The sequence below is a fragment of the Pholcus phalangioides genome, unplaced genomic scaffold (genome assembly GCF_987345545.1).
Source record: "Pholcus phalangioides strain wild (caught in Gottingen) unplaced genomic scaffold, Ppha-v1.0 ptg000003l_1, whole genome shotgun sequence".
NCBI classification, from domain to species: domain Eukaryota; kingdom Metazoa; phylum Arthropoda; class Arachnida; order Araneae; family Pholcidae; genus Pholcus; species Pholcus phalangioides.
Window position 1 is genome coordinate 53883722 of NW_028301596.1, and position 21592 is coordinate 53905313.

The window sequence follows — 21592 nt, forward strand, 5'->3', positions numbered from 1 at the left end:
CTTCGTCTCATTTCTCGATTAACATTGTTTTATAAAATTTTCCATGGTCATTTCAACATAGATACCTCTGGTATATCTTAGCCATACCATCTTACATCTCTAGAAGACGCGACCATTCTCTTAAGATAAAACCTATTTTTGATTCCACTGACTGCTTTAAATGCAGCGTCTTTCCTTATACCATTGGTGAATGGAACAAACTCCCAAGCTCTATTGTCAAATCCTCCCACTATCACTAGTTTTATGTCCAATATCAAACAATATCTTTGTCATTTTCAATCGCATTCTCTTGTATAGGCCCGAGGGCCAACAACAATATAGAATAAATAAATAGATGAAGCAGAGGTGCGATGTTCGAAGCCTATTTATTCAAATCAAGACGTCAATAAATTTTATAGTTGCACGTGGATTTTGCATTTGATGTCGGCATGAATGAATGAATGAACGCCAGAACTTTGCCACTGGACTTATCCCGTTGCCGAGATCTCTTCCAGCCCAGCTTCGTGGCAGAGTCTGGAACAATTTGATGTCGGCAGACTATGGTTTGCATAATCTATTTTATACATTTCATGTTAGCGTCACCTATTGATGAATTTGAAACTAATTCTTTTTCCAGTGGAAAAATAGATTTTTGCTGCACTGCATCCACATGTTAACGCAAATCATGATTTTTCGTTTTGTTTTAAATTAATTTAATTACGATTTTATGAACATTTGCCACCTTTTGAAAAAAATTAAACTAATTTTCATTAAGTAAAATTTCATTTTTTCATTAAAATCCTTGGTATATTTAATCCATCTCTATAGCACGTAAAGCACTAAGTGATCTCGCATCACGAAGTGTTTATGTTCTAATAAAACGCATGTAGAATTTGTTATTGAGTTTCCTACGTAGAACTTCATGTAGGTGGTTCTTTTGAAGAAGGTTATATGTTATAACTATAGGGCTCAAACTTGTATGACCTAAAGATGAAACGCCGTAAAACCTGAACTTTGTTAACCTATCAGTAACACGTTCATCTTTAGGCGCATAACACAATCCGAGCCCTAGTTATAATATTTTCATTCGTTTCCTCATCATCTATTTCTCGCGACATGACTATAATTACAAAGGGTGTCACCGCTTATCGTTGTCCAATTGCTGATTCTTCTACCGTTGATGTAAACTATAAAAGTTCGATTACAGATCTTTTATAAAACTTGAAAAAAAACAACCAACCAGTATGCCTACTGGTTACATTCGCTCGAATGTAACCGCTTATTGGTTGCATTTTTCAAGTTTTATAAAAGAACGTTTATCAAACTATTACAGTGTAATCCTGGCTTAAGAGGAAATTTTTTTCTAATTTGAAACGAAATTGAGAAGAATGTTGTCAAAATTTTTAACACGCATCCCGCTGCGCGCATGATTTCATCTTTTAAGAATGTTTTAATATACACTGGTGTAAGAAATTAAGAGAATTTGCAGACTTGGTCGATTATCTCTAGAACTACTGTACCGATATTAATGAAATTTGATATGTACATACATTGATACGATACAAAACAAATAATCATTCAATAATTGTAATACACACACGCATGATCGTGCGTAACACTCGTTGAAGTCGGAAGGTATGAAAAAGCGGTTGCAGAATAAACAAAAAAATGTGTTAATAGATGGGTTAATGGGGGTATGGTCCCCTCTTACAGATATACAGGTCTCGCAGCGTGATTTCATACTTGAAATAAGGCAGTTTATCATTTCCTGTGGCAATTGGTCCCACTCGTTTAGCAGCGCTGTTTTCATTCCCTGGATGGTTCCCGGAGGGGGGTTGCGAGTTGCAATTGCCCTCCCCAGAGCGTCCCAGACATGCTCTATAGGGTCAAGGTCTGGGGATCTGGCTGGCCAATCCATTCGGCGAATATCCTCACTCTCTAGAAAATCATCGAGCAGAAGAGCTCTATGTGGCCTCGCGTTATCGTCCATTAAAATGAACTCAGGGCCAACTGCACCCCTGAAAAGGCGAACATAGGGCTCCAAGCCCTCATCCCTATACCTCACACCAGTCACAGTGTCTTTCAAAGACATGGAGAGGTGTGCGGCCATCCAACATGATGCCTGCCCAGACCATTAAACCTCCTCCGCCATAATGGTCGATTTCGCGGACATTGGAGGGTAGGTAGCGGGTCCCTGGTTCTCTCCATATGAACGTACGGCGAGAATCAGTGCTTAGGCTGAACCGGGACTCATCAGTGAAGAGAACGGTCGCCCATTGATCCATACTCCAATCTCTATGCACCATGATAAACGGATTCTCCTGTCCGTAGAAGTGAGCGGGACACAAACAGCAGGTCTTCTTGCAAACAACCCTCTCTCATGAAGTCTTTTGGAAACAGTCACCCTTGATACACGGGTTCCTGTGGCTGCATACAAGTCACGAGAGAGCGGAGAAGCTGTAGCACTCCTGTTACGCCTCGCTATAATCGACAAATGGCGATCTTCTCTGGCCGTCGTGGCTCTTGGACGACCTTGCCCAGGCTTTCTCTCGATGGATCCGGTATCCTGGAACTGTTTCCATAAGTTACACACGACGCTGGGCGTTAAATTGAACTCTCTACAAATCTGGACTTGAGATTGGCCTCCCACAATTCGCCACCTCATTTCATCATCTAAACGTTGGTGGTTACTCATTTTTACTGTTACAATTTGAAATTAACCGATTGCTGCAAAATAACACCAAGAAATTCGCCGAGGTGTGCTAGCGAACGAAATGCGTCTTAACTTACGCGCGCTTATAAAGTCTGTTTCTCTACTGGCTCCGCCTACACACACGTGTACGCTTACGTATTTGACGTACAAGATTTGCATTTTTGTCTAGAAGCAGTGGTTTTACATTCAGTTCAGTTCTTTTCATGAAATTCGATAAAATATGCAAATTCTCTTAATTTATTCCACCAGTGTAGGTGTAAATAAACAAGTATTCCTCTACGGCGGACGGTTGTCGATATAATGGCAGCGTTAGCACTCACAGAACACCCTGTATATCATGAAAATGACGAGCAATAAATGTCAAATTTTTGTCTTTACCCCGATGATATACATGTACCAAATTAATTTCGGATTCAAACATGTTTGAAAATTTTCCTAGTGGCACAAAAACAAATTTTCTAACAACGTGGCAACTAATTAATAGCCACCTATCCGTGAACAGAGAATACAACATGCTCAATAACGAGTGAGAAAGATGTAATGTGTAAACGTCTCGCGTATCAGAAAGCTCTCGTCACTTCCTACAAACAAACCCTAAGATGCACTGAAAATGACGGAAATTATTTTCCTCCCGGAAAATAATCCGACGGAAAAAATTAACGCATGGGTCGCTATTTCGGTAGAATGACTTTTATGAAAACCATATCAAACCGACCAAGATCAAAAACTAATATTACATAGTTATTTCCTAAGAAGCGAGCCCGCATGTTTAGCATGTACATAATCTAGTTTGATCCATGCAAAGTGATATTTGGCAAGTTTCATCCTCATGGAAGAATCGTCTCGACAACAATCCGGAATTAAAACTGCTTGAAGGGTATGGAAAAATAATTCCGGGAGAATAGCTTAGAAACATTTACTCCGTTATAATGTGTCTCGGAGTGGACAGAAAACCGTCCACAGCAGCGTTTTACCATTACGGAATCCTTAAAATAATTTCCCTGGTCTACGGGAAATCCTTGGAAAAATACCCATATTCTTTGAAACCATGAGTGTTTATTATTTTCAAGGAATTATAGAAACGATATCTCTCCATCTTCTAGGGAGGTCTTTAAATAATTTCCACGCTCTACGGAGCCCTTCAAAAGAATAAACACATTCTAGGGAACCCTTGACGCTTCTTTATGTTCTAGAGCCGTGGTATTCAAGCTTCAAGTTCCACCTAAAATTGCGTAGCAGCCTTGCGTACTGCAAAATTTGCGCAAGAGATTCTCTAAAAGTACCGCTTGATATGCTTGAGAAGGTGGCTTATACTTTGAAAGGTGAGCGTACCCTGCAGATGTATAGGTGGTTTGGGTGCTCTTAAAAATGATTAGGTAGCTTCCATATAGAAATGCATAGAAGGCTTGCGTACCACTGGGAATGTTTGAAAAGCGTGCGTGCTTATTGAAAGGCGTACGAGGCTCGATGATTCGGATAGGAACTTCGCTTATCCCTAGACATGCGTAAGCCCAGAAATGCGTAGGAAAGCCTGTGTACCTTTGGACTGAGTGGCAGACTTGAAACATCCCCCGAAATGCGCAGAGGCAATTTCGTATCCCACCATATACTGCGCTATTTCATTTAAAGTTCAATGTTTTGAACTTTATTTAGGTTTGCTTACTTTGTGAAAATGCGTAATGAGGCAAGCGCATGCCTTGGAATGCATAGGAGATGCATACCCCGCCCCCCCCCCCCACAGAGGCCTAGAAATGCATAGAAGGCTTGCGTACCACTGGAAATGCGTGTGGAAAGAGTGTGCGTGCTGATGCATTGGAGGCTTGATGATTCAGATAGGAGCTTTGCTTGACCTTAGACATACGCACAAGGGTCGCATACCCCTAGAAAGGCGTAGAACGCATGTGTACCTCTTGCAATAGATAGAGAACTCACGTATCGCTAGATATGAGCAGAGAAGCTTTACCTCTCCACATATTGTGCCATTTCACTAATGTTTTAAGCGATTTTTACTCGTTATTCCCGTCGTCGCTCATTATTTTTAGATCTCCCATGAATGGTCCGTGCTTTCTAGGGTAAGCAAAACACGGGTCAAGAACCACTATCAGACGGAGCCCTTTCAATAATGAGAATTTTGCGGAACCCTTGAAGTTTTAGGGTACTTCCGAGATAATAATATCCATCGTTTTCTAGAATACCAAAATGTTTGCGCCGGTATTCATTCTTCGCGTAATTCCTAGTGACGTCTCGGCGTATCCTCGGTCGCACGATGTACCCCCAATCGAGAAACTTTGCTTTAGAGATTAATTAAAAAGATATATAGGGCAAAAACGAGATGCTAAAACACATTATTTTGAAGCAAACTAAATGCTACGGATCATTGCCGTATCGTGATAATTATCATTACGCTTCGTTTTAACCAAAGTAAAATCTGAATAAATTCCCCATAATTTCATGACAAACTTTTAGAAAAAAAACCAATCAAGAATTTTGTTGTTGTTTTTTCTGCTGTATCTGGTAATTCAAGGTTACGGTTACGGGCATCGCTTCCTGTTCCGGCATTTGTTCCTTCCTTCCTGCTTTGAACGCGTCAAGTTTCAAATGAAGTGTCAACACGTTGGACGGCCGTGAATTTTGTCCTCTAAAAGGGGTTCAAACCTGTCATTAGATTGGTATAATTATAGCCGTGATGGCCATTTGATTATTATCATCGAGCAGCGTTTTTTCATACGAAGTGATAGCATTTTCTCGACTTGCCAAGTAAAATAATAAGTTTCAGGAATATCTGACGTTCGGTGTAACTAAAGGTGCTCGCAAATTTGTTAAAAACAAAGCACATTTTCCATGTTATCAATTTTTAAATAAAAATTTCTACGCTTGAAACTGCGTTCGAGTACTTTTGTTTCTACCTGCACTAAAATTATTTTCAAAATATTTAATACCAGCAAAAATACCTGGTGCTTCCCGGGTTTTCTTCTGTTACTGGGCGGATTAGAAATGTGACAAACCATTATAAAGGTTATACTGGCAACATTAAAGAAGTGACAAACCATTGTGATGGCATACGCATGTCTGTTACGCATTGTTCGGGAACCACGGTAACCAAAGTAAACATTCAGATAGTGACTGTTGGGGTTAAGGGGAACCATTGTTGCCCGACGATTTTTCTCCGTTTCGGGAATTTGTCCAGCTCTGATGAACGTTTAAAGTAGCCTACGGTTCAATGCGGGACCTGTTTGGTATATGTGCATATTTTGGGGACGATCGGCCTAAAACTGTAGATTTGTATAAAGAACAGACATACACATACTTTCACATTTATATACAGTATAAGATGAACCGATATAGGCATAACAAGTTAATGTTCTACGCAGAGCCGCTCTGAAGGGATGTGCGGCAGATGCTTTGTGAGGGGCCCCACACTTATGGTAAATTATTGAAGACTTTCACGGAGACTGTTAATTCTGAATTTCCATTAATATTCTGGAATCATTTTCTTCTGTTGATTCTGAATTTCCATTAATATTCTGGAATCATTTTCTCCTGTTGATTCTGAATTTCCATTAATATTCTGGAATCATTTTCTCCTGTTGATTCTGAATTTCCATTGATATTCTGGAATTATTTTCTCCTGTTAATTCTGAATTTCCATTGATATTCTGGAATTATTTTCTCCTGTTAATTCTGAATTTCCATTGATATTCTGGAATTATTTTCTCCTGTTAATTCTGAATTTCCATTGATATTCTGGAATTATTTTCTCCTGTTAATTCTGAATTTCCATTGATATTCTGGAATTATTTTCTTCTGTTAATTCTGAATTTCCATTAATATTCTGAAATTATTTTCTTCTGTTAATTCTGAATTTTCATCAATTCCAGAATTTAAATTAGTTTAAAATTACCTTCAGCGCTGAATTTCCACCAATTTTTGTGTTTATTTACATTTCATTGTGTGTTTAAAAATTTTTTCATCGATATTTGCCGGCGCTTTCCTGTATGTTATGCAATGGTGAGAATGCTGATTCCTCTCCCCACCACAAAATATATAAATATACAAGGCATCTCAAACAATTTTGGGGCCCCGAAACTGTTGAGACGAACCGGGACCCCGCTTCTTAAAAAAAGGGTGACTCTAGTTTTGCATTTCTCCAAAAGTGCTCTTTTCAATCAAAACTATTTTTTCTCTGTCAGATAAGGAACATTTTTTCCAACACCGCTTGTGTAAATGTTTGTTTGGAACCTTGTGTATCTTTCAGCACTGAGGCGTTACATGCTTTAACGAGAGGATTTCTCAATAAAATGGTCTCAAAACAAATTATTGTACAAAATATAGGCATGTTTTGAAGATTTTTGAAGAAAAAACTATATTAAAGTCAAAATCCGAAAAAAACCCGCATTAAAAATCCCAAAAACTCGCGTTAATAGTGTGCCGCGGGTCACTCAAGTCATGGGAAAATGTTGTTGTGGGCCGCTTGAGTGACCCGCAACTGTGTCACACGTCACTTTCATGATCCGTAAACATATCTCGGGGAAATTGGGTGATTTTTATATGCGCCGCGAGCTACTTAAGTGATCTTGAAATATGCCGTGGGTCACAAAGTGGTGTATAAATATGTCGCGGGCAGGTTAAGTGGTGTAGAAATGTGCTGCGGGTCGCTTGGCTGTTCTGGAACTGTGTCACGGGTGTGAACGCGTCACTTTATCATCCGTAAGCATGCCGGGTCACTTAAGCGATGTGAAAATGCAGTGCAGGCCACCACGGGCCGTTTAAATGCTCTAGAGCCGTGTCGCGGGTCACTCAAGTGATCTGTAAGTATGCCACGACTCCCTTAAGTGATCTGGAACTGTCGGGTCACTCAATGGATCTGTGAATGTGCAGCTTAGTCCATTTCTACAAAACTAAATTTGAGGTCGCGGGCCATGGATTGAGCATATATGCATTAAGCTAACATAAAAATTTTAAATCTTCCTCAAAGGCAGGGGATGTTTTCCATAGGAAAGCATGTGGGAATCTAAAGCCGGGTTTTCCTAGGAGTAGAATTTCTGCACTGTGTGCAGTATGAAAATGGTGATTGGTTAAAAACTTGAAATTCAGGTTCTTTTTTTGACCAATCAGAGTTTTCACGCTGCACGCACGGTAGAAACCTGTTTCTAGGAAAACCTGGCTTAAGATCGTGCGCCAATCCACTTAGTGTTGAAGATAATAATTTAAAATTCGAAGAGAGGTGTATCGAAAAAACCGAAATCGAGATGCAAAAGATCCTAGAAAAAATCGAAACATTCCGGTCAGGTTACACTATAATGGAATGGCAATCTGCATGAACGAATAAAAATTTTAATTTTCCCAATAATATTTCTGTTTAAAACAAGTCCGAACGCTAACATAGGCTGAAAAATAGAAAATACCAAGAGAAAATTTAATTATTTAAGCCAGCGATAAATTCTGATATTTTGATATGTGCCTAGAAAATGCCGAAAATTTGGGCATACTGAGCACAAAATATTACTACGAAGTAGTCTACGACACTATAACACAAAGACTGATAGTATATTTATGGAATAGTGTCGAAAACTAGCAAACAAAAACATGGGAAAATGTCAAACTATGGAGGGCGTCGAAAGGTTATACATGTTGTGGGTGCCGCTATGTCATTTAGAAAAACATTTTCACGTGTAATATTTATTTTATACTATTTCTTTTTTGAATTCTGTAATAGTACCAAATTAAACATTTCTCTACTTGTGAGGAAGAAATTGCTAAAAGTTTACTGAAACTTAAAATTGCAAGTTGTATTGCAGTTTCACTTGCATAAATCATTTTCCCAACTCTCATCTTATATTAAAAAGCAAAATATATTAATTATATACACATGTGAATAGATTTTTAACCATTATTTTACTTAGTATTTTAAAACATCTCACTATCTGAATATAATTTTTGACAGCTGCGGTAAAACTAAAAGAAATTTTTAATAAAATTGAAGGTTTTTTATTTTTTATAGATAACGTAAAATTGATTAAATTTAAAGCAAAAAAAATCTACTATCAATATTTTTTTCTTGAAATAAAATTTTGAACATGAAGATAAGAGATTTCACTAAAAGTAATTAATGAAATTGATGGGAAAAATTCATAAATATTCATGTAAAAATTGTTTAACTTTTATAATTTGTAATTTAACAATATATTGAAACGGAGTAAAATTATGTTTTCCTTGAAAAAATTCCAAATATTCAAATTGTAATGTTTATAATCGGAATATAATTTTTGACAGTTTTGCGGTAAAAACTAAGAGAAACTCTTAATCAAATAAAATAAATATATAATTTTTCATAGATAACGTAAAATGTGGTAATTTATTTAAAAAAAGTAACAAAATAACTGAGCTGCAAATCAGTTTTCAATATTGTTCCTTCAAATAACATTTTAAACTTCTTGATTAGAAATATCAGTAAAAATAATCAGTGAAACTGACGGAAAAAGTCTTAAAAATTCATGTAAAAATACTTCAATTTTTTTAATTTTCAGGCAACTTAAAATTACAATTTGCTGTGGAAAAACAAGAAAAAGAAATGACAACATATTGAAACAGTAAAAAAAAACATGTTTTCTTCTAAATAAAATTCCAAATTTCCAAATTATATTATTCCAAAGAAAAAAAAAATGATAAAAATTTCCCATATATATATAACACACGTAAAGAAGTTCAAAATTTAAGTAAAAAATAAATTAATTAAATACAAATTAGTATAATTTACTAAAAACGAAACAACATATTGAAACTGAGTGAAAATATGTTTTCTCTAAATTCAAACTCCAAGTAAGCGCAAATTATATTATATCCACCAAAAAGAGTTTTTTTTCCTTGATAAACAAATTCTGATACGTATAATGACGCAAAAAAAAAGACTTCAAGTAAAAAGAAAATTAATTAAAATTAGTTCATTTATGCAGTGGAAAAACCAGAAAAAGTTCTCACAATCAACAGATGACTCAACATAAGTTTGTTGTGGAAAAAAACGAAATAAAATATTTAAGAAATTTTATCATTACTCACTTATTTAAAAGTTGGTTTCAGAAGAAAAATTCCTTAAGATGACTTTGAGAGAAAAAAGTCCAGATGAAAATTTTTACATGCAGAACCAGAAACACGTTATTAAGAAATATTCTTAAGGAAAAGAACCAAGACACAAACTCTCTCTCCGCTGCGATTCTTCAGACTGAGGACCGGCGTAGGATGACCGACTGACTCTTGAACGGCAATAAGATTTTGGTACGTCGCGGCGCATGCGCATTCGGTCCTCGTTTTCTTTTTTTTATTGTTTTTTTTCTTTCGTCTTGACTACTTTTCTCATACTTCAAATTTACTTCATTTCATTCTTTACTTCATTGATGTGACACGTGAATATCCGAAAACTATCCAGAAATGAAAAAAAAAAGCCTAAAATTTTAATTTATGAAAAAAAACTATTTTAAATTTTAAATTTTTAGTTTTATTTTATAAATTAAAATATTTAATAGATGGAGATTTTTTTAAAGGACATTCTTTATGCATGGGGATTTATTCAATTATAACCTATGGATTATGTGCCTGGTGTGGAGCTTACCTGACCAATATTATGAAATTAAGTAACACACACAACAAAACAAGAGCACTAATAATACAAACATGTAATACATACGATAACTGTCATATGGAGAAGACGGCTATATTATATTTACAGACATAAATTTTGTGTTCAAAAACAATAATTGGTTAATGCGGAAGACAAACAGAACTTCGGCAAGAATCAAACATGAATCTGAAAGTCCCGAAAACAAATAAACACTTTTTTTCAAAAATGTTTCTCGTTTACTGCTCCAAAAATAGGGAATTAATTTCAGTCGCCAGGCTCATAATTGTAACAGTAAATATGACGCTTTCGTGTATGCAAAAACCATACAAAATTACGAAAATATATTTTAAGAGTAATCTCATAGAATACAATATAAATAATGACATCAATAATCATAGTAGCCAAAGGCCCTGCATAATTATTATTGTATTGTATTATTGTGACATCAATGGGAAAATATGGGATAATTTGATCACAGCTGAAACAAAGACATTTTCCACGATGTCATGGTACAAAAAAATAATAAATAAATAAATAAAAAGAGTATATCTATGTATGTATATATATATATGTGTGTGTATTTCTATGAGCATATGTGTGTGTGTGTACATGTGTATACATGTTTATATATGAATAGCATTGCGAAACGAAAAGATATATTTAATCCATAGACTCATTATTTATACGAGAAATATCGCAATTCAACAATTTCAGATCTGATAATTCAAACATTTACAGTGCATAAATTTTTGAAATGTTCATATCTTATTACGCAACATTTATTAACGTAGCATACGGTGCTTGGAAAATGTCGACGAAATACGTATATTAATTTAACTCATAGGACTGTCTGGAAAGACGTTATGTCCCTTGGGGCCCTATATGATTATTGTGTTCATGTCTTGTCCTCTACGTGGTTTTTGTTGTCTTTTATATGTATTTTGTGTTCGTTTTTGTAAAAGAATAAAATAAAAAATAAAATGAAATGTGCAAATACGATATTTGTATTTTTGTACTCGTAATCTTTATTCGTCGTCTCCTGGGATACTAGATACCAAAACAAACTGATTCGACAGCTTTACATAATTTTGTGAATTGTGATTATAATAATTAAAAAAACATACATTTCTACAAAACAAATTATTTATATCTTTTACTAATTAATATAGTTTTATTGGATAAATAATATAGATAATAATAATTTATAATAATAAATATCTTTCATACCATCATATTATTTATTTATATGTTGTTATGAATGATCAGTGTAATTTTTTATTAATTAATTTTGCTAATAAATATTATTGTTTTAGAAAACAATTTTTTTCATTAATTACTATTGTGAATAACTGATTTTTACGGAAATATTAATTTTTTTTGATTAACTGATTTTATAAATAAATATAATTTTTTTTGAAATAGTATTTTTTTCATTAATTTTGTGAGTAAATGTGTAATTTACAAATCAAAATTCTTTTTATTAATTAATTTTGTGGGTAAATATAATTTTTTGTGGGATATTAACTTTTCTCGAATAATTAATTTTTACTTTTCTTATTTCATTTTGTTGTTTTTTGTGGGATACAGTTTTGATATGACACGTGGATGTCCGAAAAATATCTACAAATATAAAATGAAATGCCTATAATTTTATAAGAGATTTTTTTAAAATTCATTTAGACAAAAATACAGTGCCAATTCAGTATTTGTATTTTTACTTGTGGCTTTATTCGACTTCTTGAATACTATATACCGTTTTACATATTTTTATTATCATTATTGAATAGTTTTAATATTTGATTTTTTTAACAATTGTAATATTATCCTCTTAACGGCCTGGGAGCATCGGTCTTATTAATTATTTAATTTTTGACAGCTCTTGCAATTCAAAACAGAATTAAGAAATTTTTTACAGCGTCGCCTCAATACTGCAACTCGTTAATTACAAAATTTATGAATTTTAGGTAAGTACAAAAAAAGAGACGTGTCTCAACATTCCTTCCTTCCTGCTTCAAACACGTCAAGTTTCAAATAAGTTTTCAACACGCTGAACGGCCGTGAATTTTGTCTTCTAAAGGGTTTCAAACCTGTCATTCGACGGATATAATTATAGCCATGATGATCATTTAGTTATTATCAACATCATTGAGCAACGTTCAAATTTTTTCATCCGAAATGATAGTATTTTTTCGACTTCTCTTGAATAAAATAATAAGTTTCAGGAATCTGACATTCATTGCAATTAATGTTGAAGATAATAATTTAAAATTCAAATAATTTTATGGAAAAGACTGAAATCTCAATGGAAGAGATCCTAGGAAAACATCGAAATACTCCGATCAAATTATACTATAGTGGAGTGGAGAGACAGTCCACATCAGTTATCTTCAACCCGTTGCTCGAGGGCACCACGGTGCTCCCTGAAGCACCCAGAGTGCTTGCTGCTTGTGTCCGATTTCGTGCTCGCGAGCTCTTGATTAACGTCCCAAGAAAACACCTTGTACAAATCGCATTTAAGGATCGAGAGCATCCTGATTTCATGCATAGGTATGTCAAACTTGCCGTAAGGGTGCTCTTTTGTTTTTATGATGGGTGCAGGCAGTGCTCGCGACTACAAAAAGGTTGAAGACCTTTGGCCTACACGAGCGAATAAATTGTAACTGCAATAATATAATTATCTAAAATAGTTCCGAAAGCTGTTATGGGCTAAAAAAATAGAAAATATCAGGAGAAAATTAAATTATTTACGTCAGTGATGGATTCAGATATTATATAATACGTGCTTTAATTCCAAAATTGTGTCCATACTGAGTGGAAAATATGACCACAAAAATCACTTCCATACGCTACAACTACGAAATCTGTAACACAAGTCTAGAAGTTATTCCTGTCTGTTTCTATGTAAATATAATGTTAATTAAATATACATTTCTCATACACTGTCTAAACGTGTTTTTCCTCAAAACATCAGAATCGAGTTATCTAAGTTGTATTGACACGACGACATGATAACTGGTTATTAAATAACACATATGAGAGAATTAAAAACAAAAATTGGACATTGATTTAGCATGTTTTCTTTGTAATTAACGTACATTTTTAATTGACTAATTTCTTTTAATTTCTTTAAATTAACACAATTTATATATACAAATGCAAGGCCACAACAGGCAAAATGCCCAACGAGGTGGCTGAGAAAAAAGATGCCCATAAGAAAGAAGTATGGATGCCATATATTACTAAAATACAGCAACCCAATTAAAAATGCAATAAAAAAAAATATATATATATGTAATTAAAATAGTTAAGAAATAATGATTTTGAAACATCATGTATCCTGTGACAAAAATAAAATTTAAGGGATAAAAACTAGTTATTTTCTATTGTTAAAAAAATTATTTTTGTCATGGGAGAAAAAGTAATTTTTTTTGAATAATTGATATGATCATGTGAATAATTAGTGAAACTTTTGAAATATGAATTTTTCAATAAATATAATTATTTAAAATAATTACATTTATTGAAGATATATATGTGTGTGTGTTGTGAAAATTGCTAAATTAGATTATAACTATTTATTTAAAAAAAATTTAATTATTTTTTTAAATAAATAATTTTTTAAATCAATACCGTATTTTCTAGACCGACGGCTTTTCGAAGCTCAATTTCGAAGCGCATATGGTAGTCTCAAGAAAAATACGTAGATACGACGTGAAAAAGTGGCAAAAAATCAAAAATTTTAATCATATCGATATCTAGAGAACATTTCATTCCAATTTTTTTAGAGTAAATTTCTTTCGGTTAAATTGAGAGGTGTGCTTTATCATTGTATGTCTTAGAGGGTACGTCGCAATGAGTTTATTAAAGATAAATTTTGCGTTTATAGCCTTCAAGTAACATTGAAATATTAATACAAATTGATTATAATAACATATATTGTCTTCCGAAATTTCAATTACATAATATTTAATGTCGCTTGTTGAACTTCACTATGTTGCTTTCTAATTAAATTGTTTTTCGTTGGTGGATGTGTATTTAATTTCCATATTTCTCCTAATCATCATTTTACACAATAGTGTAACTACCACAGATAAATTACCTTTCTGTCAACCATTTTAATTCTTGGATGTTAATTTTTCAATTTTTAGAATCAAAATTTACAGTTTTAGAATTAATCGCGGAATTTTTATTCAATTCGGACACTTTTCGTGAAACAAGGTACTTTTCAGCTGATAAAGGCGACTTTGAAGAAAAAGAAAAAGAAGTTTATAAAATAATTTTAAATTCAGATTCCGAAAAGCAGTTCAGTGTGAAAAAGTTTATTTTCAACATTAATTAAGTTATTTATTCAAATGAGGATTTTTTCCCCCTTTAGAAAGTGATTACAGATTATTCATTCCTTGTACAAAATTTTCAGCCGTGAGAGATGCAACTTTTCTTGAAGTGAATGTGTGTGATATAGAATACAGATTGATGGAATCACGGAGCCGCCCTTTTAGGGGTGTGCGACAGGTGCGGTCGCACTGGACCTTCCGTTTCGGGGAGCCCTCCCACTCTTATAGTGATAAACAATTCTAGAATTCTGGATTTTCATCAACTCCGGGATTTTGAATTTTCAATTCTAGAATTCTACATTTTCATCAATTCTGGAATTCTACATTTTCATCAATTCTGGAATTCTACATTTTCATCAATTCTGGAATTCTACATTTTCATCAATTCTAGAATTCTACATTTTCATCAATTCTGGAATTCTACATTTTCATCAATTCTGGAATTCTACATTTTCATCAATTCTGGAATTCTACATTTTCATCAATTCTGGAATTCTACATTTTCATCAATTCTGGAATTCTACATTTTCATCAATTCTGGAATTCTACATTTTCATCAATTCTGGAATTCTACATTTTCATCAATTCTGGAATTCTGAATCTTCATCAATTCTGGAATTCTGAATCTTCATCAATTCTGGATAATTTTCAGCATTCTTGTATATTTTGTAAAAAAACATATAAATAAATTTTCGGATTTCCTGGTTCTCTTCTCCTACAGAGTAGATATAAAATCGGGGTTAGAAGCCCTGAAACTATGAAGATGTCTCTGGCCGCTATATTATTTTCACACCGGGTCTCGCGTACAGTAAATGTGGCCCTGGATCAATGGAGATAGTCCTAAATTTACTAGTAATAAAAATTGAAATTTCGGTTTCGATAATGATCCACAGAATTAATTATTTGGCAGGGGATTTTCATTTTGGCGGGTTGGGAATAAGGAAGCTGTAAGCCAAAGTCAAGGTTGGCAAGAAGAGAAATGTTTTCAATAAACCATGTGGAGATGTTTGGCGTTTTGCCTGTTTTAATGCGGCAAAAAATATAAATAGGAGGTTGTTAACCCTCGAAAGAGCTTCGTCGCCCGAGTTTTGTTATGTTTAGGAGAGAAAAAACATTTAGAAGAAGAAGGTTTGTCACCCCTTTCACTTGACACAAGTGACACACACTGACTGATGGCATTTCCTGAAAAGATCTGTAAAAAGAAAACGTAATATCATCGCTTTTAGGTTAAAGAATTTAAGTCTTCCGCGTAAATTAAGCGAATGGACTCGCGTTTTAATGTGAAACACTGATCAGCGATGAGCTTCCGATTTAGAATTATTTCCCAGCGAGTTTTACAATGAGGTTAACAATTTTGTTTGAGGTTGAGGAAGTTTGTTGAAGGAATTTTTACTCAAGGAATTTATTGAAATTTTTTTATTCAAGAAAACTATTTTGTATGGAATTTTTACTTCGTTCTAGAAAATTTATTGAAGGAATATTTATCCAAGGATGTTTATTGAAGGGATGTTTACTAAAGAAAATTTATATTTAAGGAACTTCTATTCAAGTAAGTTTATATTAAAGGAATTTTTCTATTTAAGGAAATTTATTGGAAGAATTTTTATGTAAGAAATGTGTTGAAAGTGTTTTTTTATTCTAGAAAACTTTTGTGAGGAATTTTTACTTCATTCAGGAAAATTTATTGAATATTTATCCAAGGAGATTTATTGAAGAGATGCTTACTAAAGAAAATTTATTGAAGGGATTTTTACTAAAGAAAATTTATTGAAGGAATTTCTATTCAAAGAAGTTTATTGAAGGCATTTATAGTCAAGGAAGTTTATTGAATAAATTTCTACTCAAGGAAATTTATTGAAAGAATTTTTATTCAAGAAAATTTTTGGAATATTTATCCAAAGAAATTTATTGAAGGGATTGTTACTCAAGAAAATTTATTGATGTAATATTTACTTAAGAAAATTTATTGAAGTAATATTTATTCAAAGAAGTTCATTGAAAGAATTTTTATTGATGGGAATTCATGAGATGAATTTTTATTGAACAAAATTAGAAGTGGTTTTTACTCAAAGAAGTTTATTTCAATTAATTTGTATTCAAGGAAGTTCATTGGTGGAATTTTTACTCAAGGAATTTTCTGAGGGAAATTTTTTCAAATAATTTTTACCCGAGGAACATTTTGAGGCAAGGTTCATTCAATGAAATTTATTCAAATAATTTTTGCAGAAAAAATGATCGGAATTTATTTTACTCAAGGAAATTTATTGAAGGATTTTTTACTCAAAGACATTTGTTGGAAGTATTTTTATGCAAGGAAATATTTATTGAAGAAATTTCTATTCAAGGAAAGACTTGGTTTTTATTAGCTTGGTGACGCGTACTATTAGAAAGGTTAGAAGGTGTCTATAGGTCTGGAGCATAGGTATGTCTAGAAATTTGTGCGAGTTCTTAGATGTTCGGGGGAATATTGCTTAGTCCTTGTATTTTGAGCCATATCTAATTTTTTACTTTTATATCACCTTGCCCGTATTATGACCCGCCATTGCTGATTATTTGACAGGGAAATTAGACACTGGAAAAATTCGGAATTGGCCCCAACCTAACGCCGGTCTGGTAGAAAGAATTCAGTAACACAAAACTATAAGAGAAACTTGGTGCTCTTAATTTAAATATTCAAGTCATTTAAATTCAAGCACATAAATGGATTTTCATGTGCTTACAAAGTTCGGAATTCCTCTATGAAACACCCTGTACCATGAAGACACACACGCAATCAAATTTTCACTGTTTTCAGGCATAAAGGGTCTAGTAATTCCCAAAGTGGGCTCACGACCCACGGGGAAGTACAGGTTTTAAGTGGGGGGGGGGGGCGACTGTTAGATTTCTTAAAATAATTTCATAATGAATGAATTTCATAACCATGATTTAAGAAAATTCATACTTGATGGAAAAAATAATTTCTCAGAATTAATGAAATTCATATTTAGTAGGAAAATAATTTGAGAATTAATGAGAATTCACACATGTTATATATATATATATAAATGAAAAATTGCCAGAAAATGTAAAATTCTTCAATAATGTAGGACTCCTTATTTGCTTCGAAGCCCTTTGCCTCGTTGGGTTTACTGGTTAAGACACTACTGCGAGAATCAAGATACAATGGGGCTTTCCAGGTTTTGGCTTCCTCCAGTTGTATTTTTTTGTGGGGGGGGGGGGGGCACACAAACTAATTTAAGGTTTCAGAAAAGCACAGAGAATCTCTCTCTCCAAGTTGGTCCATCACTGGTCTAGACTCTAGACCAGTGATTCTTTACGTGGGCGTTAACGCCCCCTTGTGGGGGATGGAAAGTTCCAGGGGGTCGGTAGAAGCTACGGGTAAAACATAGGATCCTATGGGTTAGATTGCGTTGGCGGGGGGGGGGGGCGATGGGACAAAAAAAGGTTGGGAAATTGTGCTCTACATACATTAAGCCGAAACTTCTTGGTGCTCTTTAGTCAGAGTCTGTGACAATATGTTTTCAATGAATACAGGGTGCCCGAAAATTTATAAACAGTTTAAAAATTCTTAAAAATTGGAGGAATTGGTTGTTTGAATGCGGTTTGCGGAAAAGTTATTAAAAATTGAACTAAAATTTTTTTGTCGGTAGAGAGCACTAGATGCACGAAAACAAATCAACCGAATTTGGGACCTGAATTTTACTTCAATCTTTTCTCTTCTGTGTCTGAAACGCTCGTAAAGCTTCAGTCTGCCATTCGTGGCTGAGGGAGAACAACTTCATGAATAGTGCTTTATCCACCAATGTCAACGTGATCATGAAAACCTTATGTAAACACCAGTCCATCACTACCGACTGTGCCATCGATGGACGTCTCACCAGCAACTGAAAAATCCAGAAATAAGCCATTAATCGCACTCTGCATTTTATAGGACTCCGATTTGTATATTTCCAGTGGTTTGTTTTCGAGCAGCGCTTTCTATCGACAAAAAATTGAATTGATTTTTTTTTTTCTGTACCAAAACCATCCCCCTTTCGTGTGAGAACAACCATTCCCAAAACCGCATTCAAATATACCAATTCCTTCGGTTTTTTTATGAATTTTAAAAATATTTACGAATTTATGAGTTATACCCTGTATTTTGAGCAATACCTTGGCCCAAATCCACATAGAGCAGGTGCGGTGAAATTCAATAACACAAAACTATAACAGAAACCTTCAGCTTGCTCCCATCATCCCTAGGATGACCTGGATTTTTTTCAGACATTTTTTAAAATGAAGTTCTTAAAATGACGTATAGATGGCGTAAGCACACACATATATATATTTTTAAAATATTATTTCTCTACTCACTGTCTAACACAGTGATTCCTAACGTGGGCGTTAACGCCCACTGGGGGAGGGGGGCGATGGAATGTTCCAGGGAGTCGGTAGAAGCTACGGGTATAACATAGGATCCTATGGGTTAGATTGCGTTGGGGGCGATGGGAGAAAACAATTTCTGAAGAAGGGGGCGATGAGACAAAAAAAGGTTGGGAAACTGGTCTAACAGGTTTGCTTGTACTATATGGGATGATTGCACATTATTGAGTAGTGGCAGAGGTCCTGCCTACTCCAAATGACTATACTATTAGTGATTGTGGGTTCCGACCTAGATTCTCTGTATCGCACTTTTCTTTCGATTGTATTTATGTAATGAAACCTGTGCGAACGGAACCCCAAGAGAGACTGAAATAATAGTTCATTTTAGACAGATTTCCATTTTTAAAATGTGTGCACACACACACACATAAAAGCATTGATCAATGAAGGGACCGTTTTTTGATTCCATCGGAGACAGTTTTCCGTCTCGTACACAGTCTCTGTCTTAGAGAGGTTTCACTGCACAGTGATGCCTCGGCTTACGAAGTTTTCGGCAAACCCAGGGGGTTTCCACCCGCGGCGCCCCCTTTTCCAATTCAATGCTTTCCCGCGAGCTCCGTCGGCCCCTCAGAGCTGTTTAAGGCCGGTATTACACTATAAAAGTTTGATAAGATCCCTTGTATAAAACTCGAAAAGTTCATAGGTTACATTCGAGCAAATGAAACTGATAATCTTATTGGTGGCATTTTACAAGTTTTATAAAATTACTTTTATCAAACTTTTATAGTATAATCCCGGCCTAAGAAAGAATCTCTTCGAAAAACCTTTGTCGAGGTCACCGCTCCCCGGCGAACTTGATAAAACTTGGAGGCGCACCGGGACACCGCACTGCACAGTTCGAGAATCCCTGTGTTAACGAATGCGATTCCGGAAAGAATCATCTTCGTTTGCGGAGATAGCTCTGTATTTGCGACGCTGTATGAGTCTGATTTTTACTCAGCCGTTTAGAGAGAACAGCTTTTCCCCGACTATTCCCGCAGCCAAAGGATTGAACCAATCACGTTTTTAGGTTTACTTTAGAAACGAATTTCCACAGGCTTAAAAAATTGCCAAGCCCTTTACGAAACATCCCGTATTACATGAGGCAACACACAATCAAATTTTTACAGTCCTTAGGTATAAAGGGTCTAGACGCATTCAGCCGAAACTTGTAGGTGTTCTTCGATCAGAATCTGTGATGTTAGCTTCCCAATAAATATAAGGGGGCGGGGGGAAACTTCGTTTTCCCGAATCTTTTCCCGGGAGACACAAGAAAGGAATCGACTATTTGCAACAACAAAAATGAAATTCTAAAAATTGCTTCCCCGCTTCACACCAAAATTTCTTCGCGCCATAAAAGACGTATATATCCGTGTATGTGTATTCTAACACTTTACCGCTCAAAACTCGTAAATTTCAAACAATCTACATACCAAAACCCGCGCGTGTAGCGCAAAGGAAAAAAAAATGCTAAAGCTTGAATGATTCAACCAATACCGACCAGCGTTTACGACCGACCGGTACGTGCTTTGCTTGCATCAATATACAGTAGAAACTCTCGATAGCGGACACCAATGGGGCCAAAAGTTTTGTCCGCTGTCGGGAAGGTACGGTATACATTGGAACCTCGTTTATACGACTTTCACATTTACACGACGTCTGTCATCGGTCGCATTTGGTACCTATATGTTAGTTAGTGCGAAAAATGATACACTGGTGATTATGCATAATCATCAATCGTCTCGATAAAGAAAGTTTGATTAAATTTCACTACATTTATCGTTTTTATTATGCATAATTCCCAAATAAAGTTGGAAAGTCTGATAAATGTAAAGAAATTCATAACCTTTCTACTTTTCATGAAACCAATTAATTATTTTTTCCCTTACATGATACGTGCACTACACATGTATTTTGCAATAAAAATTGAATTGCATTATGTGTGAAGAAGAAAGAAACGTTCATAACAATAATGATCAATTATGTTGGCTTTCTTCGCACGTATCAACATGTGCAAACAAAAATAACATTATCATTCGGAATCAGCATCCTCGACCATAATAGTTAATCAAGCAATTAATTGATGGATAATCATATTTACCAATAAGAGCCTGGGATTATACATAATCACCGTTGAATATGATAAATTCCTGATTTATGAGCAAAAATTAACAAATTAGAGTTTGGAAAAAAAATTACAGTTTGCCTGATTTTACTGTCCGCTATCGAGAGTATCCTCTAACGGGGAGCGAAATACATTAAAGCCCTATTCCATGGGACGGGGATCGGAAAAGTGTCCGTTAAGGGAGGTTCAACTGTACAGGGTGGTAACTATCGATCGCCCAATAATCACACACGACGTAAAAATTGATGACGTCAACTTCAAAATCCTGCCAAATTCACCGAATGTACACCAAACCCATGGGAAGTATTTTTTTCAAATTGTTGAATTCAGATTTTTTTTTTAAATTTGTAGTTTTTCAAACTGTGAATTAAATGAAATTCTAACGAATGATCAGATAATTATAAAAATGCGCTAGGGACTACTGC

General features: G+C 34.6%; 2 protein-coding genes across 3 annotated transcripts in view; one reads left to right on the forward strand and one right to left on the reverse strand.

Annotated features, from left to right (window-relative positions):
- The window catches only part of LOC149088824 (calcitonin gene-related peptide type 1 receptor-like), a 143542-nt gene extending 133629 nt beyond the window's left edge, over positions 1 to 9913 (reverse strand). For both annotated transcript variants that reach the window (XM_089250305.1, XM_089250304.1), the window contains exon 1: positions 9749 to 9913. The gene's annotated coding sequence lies outside the window, so the exon portion shown is untranslated. The remainder of the gene's footprint in view (positions 1 to 9748) is intronic.
- A 5899-nt stretch (positions 9914 to 15812) lies between these two features.
- Positions 15813 to 21592, forward strand: part of LOC149088826 (uncharacterized protein C9orf85 homolog) — a 165797-nt gene continuing 160017 nt past the window's right edge. Inside the window, exon 1 of the mRNA XM_089253162.1 lies at positions 15813 to 16190. The gene's annotated coding sequence lies outside the window, so the exon portion shown is untranslated. The remainder of the gene's footprint in view (positions 16191 to 21592) is intronic.